The sequence below is a fragment of the Vicugna pacos genome, unplaced genomic scaffold (assembly GCF_048564905.1).
Source record: "Vicugna pacos unplaced genomic scaffold, VicPac4 scaffold_14, whole genome shotgun sequence".
NCBI classification, from domain to species: Eukaryota; Metazoa; Chordata; class Mammalia; order Artiodactyla; family Camelidae; genus Vicugna; species Vicugna pacos.
Window position 1 is genome coordinate 5,123,934 of NW_027328735.1, and position 7,426 is coordinate 5,131,359.

The following is a 7,426-nucleotide window of genomic DNA, read 5'->3' on the forward strand; positions in this document are numbered from 1 at the left end:
AGAGAAGAAATGTAAGAAGCCTATAACAAAGGCAAGTAGCTCTGCCAAAGTGTACTAAGTGCAAAAGAGACCGACAGCAAAGTGCACATTGGGGTTGGTTTCATTTCTTGGAATTTCAGCCCCCATGAATCCAATGGATCCATGTCCTGAGAGTGTGGGTGTTTCAGCAGAAATCAGGCGACGCATATGTATTCCGGGTGTACGGATATTATAGGAACATAAGTCTCCTTTAGTGGGTCCCTGTGTACTGTGAACTGTTAGAAAGTTTAAAGACGTGTGAAACCATCAACTGAAAAGGGACACACTTCCCTCCATTGGTACGGTGCATAGAGCTCTGAACCAAAGGAAAGAGGGAAGAAGAAAGGCCCATGGGACGCTAGTGGGTAGAATCACATTTACCTTAGGAACCTCTCGTCGGATGCAGCCCCTCCCCCAACACTGACAAGATGCAGCAGCCATTGGGGATGGCAGTTAGCGGTTGGATTCCAGGTGGAATGTTGGTGTTTACCGCGAGGCTTGTTGTGGCTGTTGGATCCTAGGTAACCGGGCAGAGTTCTGTGGGTGGATCAGTGTGATGGAGGGGCTGCCGCCCTCTGTGGAGCTTGGCTTAGGTGTTTGGTCCGGGAAGCTGTGTAAGTTCGAGATACTGCTGCTGCCCAAAGACCTGAGGTCACAGGTCAGTTTCCAGAACCTGAAAGGGCAGACAGTGGAAGATCTGCCTGTCATCAGCTTACTGGTCAGGCTCCGAGGTACTTTCAGACTTGCCCAGTCCTGGTGAAGTCGACTTTAGGGGAGACACGAAGAGAAGCTGGCCGATAAGCTGGCTGCACGGATTGAGGAGAGATGCGAACACATGGATGAGAGATGTTCTGCTACAATGGAGAATACTGGCGTGGAGACAGCTGTAGAGGATACCAGGCTCAAAAGACATTCATGAGACATATTGAAACTCACTGATACAGGCAGAAACATACGGAGTGCCAACGTGGACTTGAGGAAGTTCCTCAATTCTCTTCTCCAATAACGGGTCCAAGGTCCCTGACGTCTGAAGGAGAAGAAATGGCAGAGATGATCAAAACGCTCCTGTTCTTGGAAGAGGTCGTGAGAATCCACACGTCCCAAGGGGCATTCCCAAGCCATTCAGACCAAAATTCAACAAGCCCAGGTAAGCCTTTTCCCAGGTTTGGGCCTAGCTAGTGAGCACTTGCCCTTGCCTCCCCTCCACTCAGGCATCCATTTTGAAGGATCAGTACCTGAGCTGCAATGAAGCCATTACGAGAAGAGCAAGCCCCTCGTAGAATCAGAGTTCCTCCAGCTTCACTCTCTGTGAACAACAGTGAACACCTTAAAGGTCAAATAGTCTCGGCTGAAATAGATAAAATTGAATACTTAGCTCACACCTAGAAATGATGTCCTTCCGCTAGATTCAGCAAATGTTGTGTTTATGTCTTCCCTGGGGTGAAGGGAGTGTGGTAAGTGAGGGGAATCTTTGACTGAACATGAATCTGTATTAGGCTTCAGTTTTTCAAGACAGTGAAGGTAAATAGTACAAGTCAGAAAGTGAACTGAACTGTAAAAGTCGCCAATGACATTAAAGACACAGCTTATGTGGATCGTCTTTCACTTGAGTCAAGCCCCCGGGGGCACTATATCATGGGGGTGCAGACTTGGTTGCGTTAAATGGCTTTAAACTACAGGATCGGATGATTAAGCGTTCTCAACACTGATAGAAAAACACCTGGTTCTCAATAGACTAGCATAACTGCAGCAGGATTCTCCTAGCTAGAATGCCTCTAGGTGCTTTTGGATTCAAACCTAAATGTATATATTTGGTTTGTTTCCTCTTGTATTTTCCTAGAGAGGGATGTTACCCCTTGAAATGCCAACATTGGCCAGTAGGTGTCATTGGGATACAGGGCACCACATGCACAAGTGTATCCAAGGTTGGGGGTTATTCCATGTTTCCAAAAGTTATTTCATGGTTCCTGTTGGTTTCGGAGGCTTCAACCTTAAAGAGCTGACATGACCCCTTGAACAGTTTGGACTGCTAGTTTGCATTCTAACTGTCTAGCTTTTCCATAGAGCTGACACAATGTTACCAAAATTGACAAGTCTGGCTTCTAGGTCGATTGAGTGTGTTTCAAAAAATAACTCCATTTTCGTATAACTCCCAAAACATGTAAATGAGTTCTGTTAAACTTCTTAAAGACTGCAAATGGGATATCAACACAATGTCAAAATAGTTGTCTTCGGACAATCCCTCCCACCACGGCTGTATAGAAACAAAGAGCTAAGCAAATATCACATTTCTGTGAAATGTATCTGGATAGTGTTGATTCATCGATGCCCAGTTGGCAGAGAAGAAGTGCAACCTGCACTCACTCGCTCCCATGTACAGAGCAATGGAAACATCCACTCACCCAGCCCTTAGCATAGGACACTGGCCGAAGAGAGGTCTGTTACTCCCAAAGACAGGATGAGGCCTCAGGACACCTGGAAGCAGGAGAATGCAAAGCAGGGAATGGAAACCAGTGCAGGTTCGGACCCCTGGTGATGGAGCAACGAGGGTGAAACTCTGTTTAACTTGGACGCACACTCTCAAGCGGACAGGAGACATGGGTTTGAAGGTGATGTGCTGAGATTTACAAGAGTGCACAGCAGATGCTTGGCTGAGAGAACTCAAAGAAACCAGCGCAAAATATCCCCACAGTTAATTCTGAGACCAAGATCCCAGCTGCCAAATTTGAGGTAGCAGAGGCAATGGTCAGTGAGGCATAGAGCTACGGATGATGGCACACGCTGAGTCTCAGGGATCTGGAGTGCGTTGTGGGATGTGGTGGGTCGAATCAAGAGAGCAAACCGAACTGTGTACCAATAATAAATCAACCACACTGTTCGCGCGGTTGCGATTACCGATATGTCCCATGGCCACACCCAGTACATCTGCAGGACCAGGGACCAATTGGGAATTTTGCCAATAGAGCACGTGTGGGGCTGAATCAGAGATATCGTGCATCTGGTCTGAGGGATCCAGGGGGCCTTGAATTTGAAATCAGAATGAAAAGCCTTAGGATATGCTACATTCATAACCTGGGCTGGGATTATGGTTTGGTTTGAGTCACAGGATGCGCAACAACTCTGTGGTTGCCTTCGTGCACCCGTGCCACAAGGATGAGAGGACAAGGAAGAGTGGTCCAAGTCCACAGCGCAAGAAGAGGAAGCATTCCCTTCAGCACTATCTCCCAAAAGCGGATGCTACATTTTGGATGGCACCGGCACGGTACGGCACCTAGGACAACAAGGAAGGTCTGCGGGATCATTCCAGCAGGCCCTGATATGTGACATCCATAGATATGCTTCCACTGCTGTTTCTGTAGACAGAGAAGCTCTGGAAAGAACTGATTTCATTGGGACATTCCCGTGGCAATAAAAAGCAGAAGAGCACTCTCAGTTTGCTGTTTTGGAAACACTCCAAAATGACATAGAGAAGAATGCAGAGCTGAGAACTTTTAGAAGCTTCATTTCCACAAGAGGAAGTGTCCTGTGCACTTTCAGAAGTGTGAGATAAGTATAATCAAAATGAAGTTATGCTAATCGAAGTAGAATGGGTTGTTCATCACAACTAATGCAACACCAGCAATTGGAGATATACCAAACAACACACACAGGTACAGGTTATGGCATCAATGCCTAGGAGAAATTGTCCTCACAGAAATCCCATGGAATTGCGTAGAGACAAGAGTCTAAAATTTTCAATTAACAAAGCCCTAGAAGTCTACATTAGATACCTGATATTACCTGACCAGTAGAGATGAAGAAGAACAGTAAAAGAAACAGGAAGTACCATTTTCAGTTCCAAAGATATTGAAGGCGCAAAAGATAAGCTTTCAAACAACTAGTCTGCAAAACGCTATCCAGAACAAGTGTTGAAAATGAAGGTCAGGAAAACACTGAAGAACACCAGTGTCTCAGAATCACAAAAGGCAGAATACCAGAAAAGGGGAAGAGAAAGTCTCAACACGAGCCAAAAATATCAGGAAACTCAATGGTTGTGATAATATCAGGGCTAAAATTCAGTCCTTAGCAGACTAGATAATGCAGAGGGACGCGTGAATGACTGTGAAGACAGGGGAAGAGAAAAACCTCGGTCAGAAGCAGACATAGGAAAGCAAGTGCAAACAAATGAAAACATTGCAGTTGAACCCTGGGTTAAGACAGGGCATGAAAGAATAGAAATCATGAGTCCCAGATGGAAAAGCAAGAGATAAAGAAACAAAAAGTGTCTGAAAATTTATCTGTAGAAAAATCAGACTGAAACTTGCTGAAAGCCAAGAAAGAATCATCTATGCGAATTCAGGAATTACACAGCATCCGAAGGAGGTGGAATCCCAATAGACCTACCAGCAGCTGTATGATTCAAATCAACAAAGTTCACGAATATCCGAGTGATTTAAAATGCACCTGGAGGAAACAACATAGTCACAAGGAAACCTCCAGAGGGCTTTCAGCTGATATCTCGGCAGCAATATTGCAGGACAGGGAGGAGTGCCAGGACACAGACCATATCCTGAATGGCCAAATGCTGCCACCTAGGGTAGCCTATGCCACATGAACACCATTTCAAATAACGGCAGAGCTAGAGAATTCTACAGACCGGCAAATCTTAAAAGAATTCAGCAGTTCAAAAGTTTTTCTAAAAGAAAGGTTGAGAAAACTCCCCTGAATAGAAAAGCAGCAAGATGGAATGGAAAGAAGAAACCATTATTGGAAATGCAAGAAGAGCATGTGTGGCAGAGAAGAAAGAAGAAGAACTTAAGGAGGACATCAAAACCCTAAAGATGGGAGAGGGAAGCAGGAAATCATAGGTGATTGGAAGCACTCTCTTAAGTGAATCAGCTTATTTGACTCTGTTTGAAGCGAAAGGAGAGATGCATGGCCTGACGTGTTTGCAAAACAAGCGAGAAGAAGACCAACAAAGAATCAAACCAACAAACAAGCACCAAAATGGTATGGTTGGCTGACATATACAAAGGGAACCATGATTATTCAAAAGAAAATACTCAAGGTGAGGTCAAGGGTCATTCAGAACGCATCGACCCAGTATCGTGGCTTGCATGTACTCAGCACACTTGTATTCGGAAATCAGAAGCGTGCATTCATATTCGTAAATTTTGATTCATAAGAGCATATCGTGACCTAACACTAATGCCGATTTGGAATCAAATGGTTTCCTAGTCCGTGATGTAGACTTGTATGTCTTCCAACAGGATGAAGGAATGCCATATTCTAGGCTACGTAGAGAAGAAATGTAAGAAGCCTATAACAAAGGCAAGTAGCTCTGCCAAAGTGTACTAAGTGCAAAAGAGACCGACAGCAAAGTGCACATTGGGGTTGGTTTCATTTCTTGGAATTTCAGCCCCCATGAATCCAATGGATCCATGTCCTGAGAGTGTGGGTGTTTCAGCAGAAATCAGGCGACGCATATGTATTCCGGGTGTACGGATATTATAGGAACATAAGTCTCCTTTAGTGGGTCCCTGTGTACTGTGAACTGTTAGAAAGTTTAAAGACGTGTGAAACCATCAACTGAAAAGGGACACACTTCCCTCCATTGGTACGGTGCATAGAGCTCTGAACCAAAGGAAAGAGGGAAGAAGAAAGGCCCATGGGACGCTAGTGGGTAGAATCACATTTACCTTAGGAACCTCTCGTCGGATGCAGCCCCTCCCCCAACACTGACAAGATGCAGCAGCCATTGGGGATGGCAGTTAGCGGTTGGATTCCAGGTGGAATGTTGGTGTTTACCGCGAGGCTTGTTGTGGCTGTTGGATCCTAGGTAACCGGGCAGAGTTCTGTGGGTGGATCAGTGTGATGGAGGGGCTGCCGCCCTCTGTGGAGCTTGGCTTAGGTGTTTGGTCCGGGAAGCTGTGTAAGTTCGAGATACTGCTGCTGCCCAAAGACCTGAGGTCACAGGTCAGTTTCCAGAACCTGAAAGGGCAGACAGTGGAAGATCTGCCTGTCATCAGCTTACTGGTCAGGCTCCGAGGTACTTTCAGACTTGCCCAGTCCTGGTGAAGTCGACTTTAGGGGAGACACGAAGAGAAGCTGGCCGATAAGCTGGCTGCACGGATTGAGGAGAGATGCGAACACATGGATGAGAGATGTTCTGCTACAATGGAGAATACTGGCGTGGAGACAGCTGTAGAGGATACCAGGCTCAAAAGACATTCATGAGACATATTGAAACTCACTGATACAGGCAGAAACATACGGAGTGCCAACGTGGACTTGAGGAAGTTCCTCAATTCTCTTCTCCAATAACGGGTCCAAGGTCCCTGACGTCTGAAGGAGAAGAAATGGCAGAGATGATCAAAACGCTCCTGTTCTTGGAAGAGGTCGTGAGAATCCACACGTCCCAAGGGGCATTCCCAAGCCATTCAGACCAAAATTCAACAAGCCCAGGTAAGCCTTTTCCCAGGTTTGGGCCTAGCTAGTGAGCACTTGCCCTTGCCTCCCCTCCACTCAGGCATCCATTTTGAAGGATCAGTACCTGAGCTGCAATGAAGCCATTACGAGAAGAGCAAGCCCCTCGTAGAATCAGAGTTCCTCCAGCTTCACTCTCTGTGAACAACAGTGAACACCTTAAAGGTCAAATAGTCTCGGCTGAAATAGATAAAATTGAATACTTAGCTCACACCTAGAAACGATGTCCTTCCGCTAGATTCAGCAAATGTTGTGTTTATGTCTTCCCTGGGGTGAAGGGAGTGTGGTAAGTGAGGGGAATCTTTGACTGAACATGAATCTGTATTAGGCTTCAGTTTTTCAAGACAGTGAAGGTAAATAGTACAAGTCAGAAAGTGAACTGAACTGTAAAAGTCGCCAATGACATTAAAGACACAGCTTATGTGGATCGTCTTTCACTTGAGTCAAGCCCCCGGGGGCACTATATCATGGGGGTGCAGACTTGGTTGCGTTAAATGGCTTTAAACTACAGGATCGGATGATTAAGCGTTCTCAACACTGATAGAAAAACACCTGGTTCTCAATAGACTAGCATAACTGCAGCAGGATTCTCCTAGCTAGAATGCCTCTAGGTGCTTTTGGATTCAAACCTAAATGTATATATTTGGTTTGTTTCCTCTTGTATTTTCCTAGAGAGGGATGTTACCCCTTGAAATGCCAACATTGGCCAGTAGGTGTCATTGGGATACAGGGCACCACATGCACAAGTGTATCCAAGGTTGGGGGTTATTCCATGTTTCCAAAAGTTATTTCATGGTTCCTGTTGGTTTCGGAGGCTTCAACCTTAAAGAGCTGACATGACCCCTTGAACACTTTGGACTGCTAGTTTGCATTCTAACTGTCTAGCTTTTCCATAGAGCTGACACAATGTTACCAAAATTGACAAGTCTGGCTTCTAGGTCGA

General features: G+C 45.6%; 2 long non-coding RNA genes across 3 annotated transcripts; both read right to left on the reverse strand.

Annotated features, from left to right (window-relative positions):
- Positions 1-884: 884 nt before the first annotated feature.
- LOC140692680 (uncharacterized) lies at positions 885-5,828 on the reverse strand. Its single transcript, XR_012068265.1, has 3 exons — positions 5,697-5,828; positions 1,254-1,366; positions 885-1,045 (listed from the first exon to the last, which is right to left on the reverse strand). It is a non-coding gene; the product is annotated as an uncharacterized lncRNA (long non-coding RNA).
- Positions 5,829-5,971: 143 nt separating this feature from the next.
- Positions 5,972-6,781, reverse strand: LOC140692676 (uncharacterized). 2 transcript variants are annotated; one of them, XR_012068259.1, is made up of 3 exons: positions 6,551-6,781; positions 6,252-6,342; positions 5,972-6,121 (listed from the first exon to the last, which is right to left on the reverse strand). It is a non-coding gene; the product is annotated as an uncharacterized lncRNA (long non-coding RNA). The 2 variants fall into 2 exon arrangements; XR_012068260.1 differs by having other exon boundaries at positions 6,019-6,169.
- Positions 6,782-7,426: the final 645 nt, after the last annotated feature.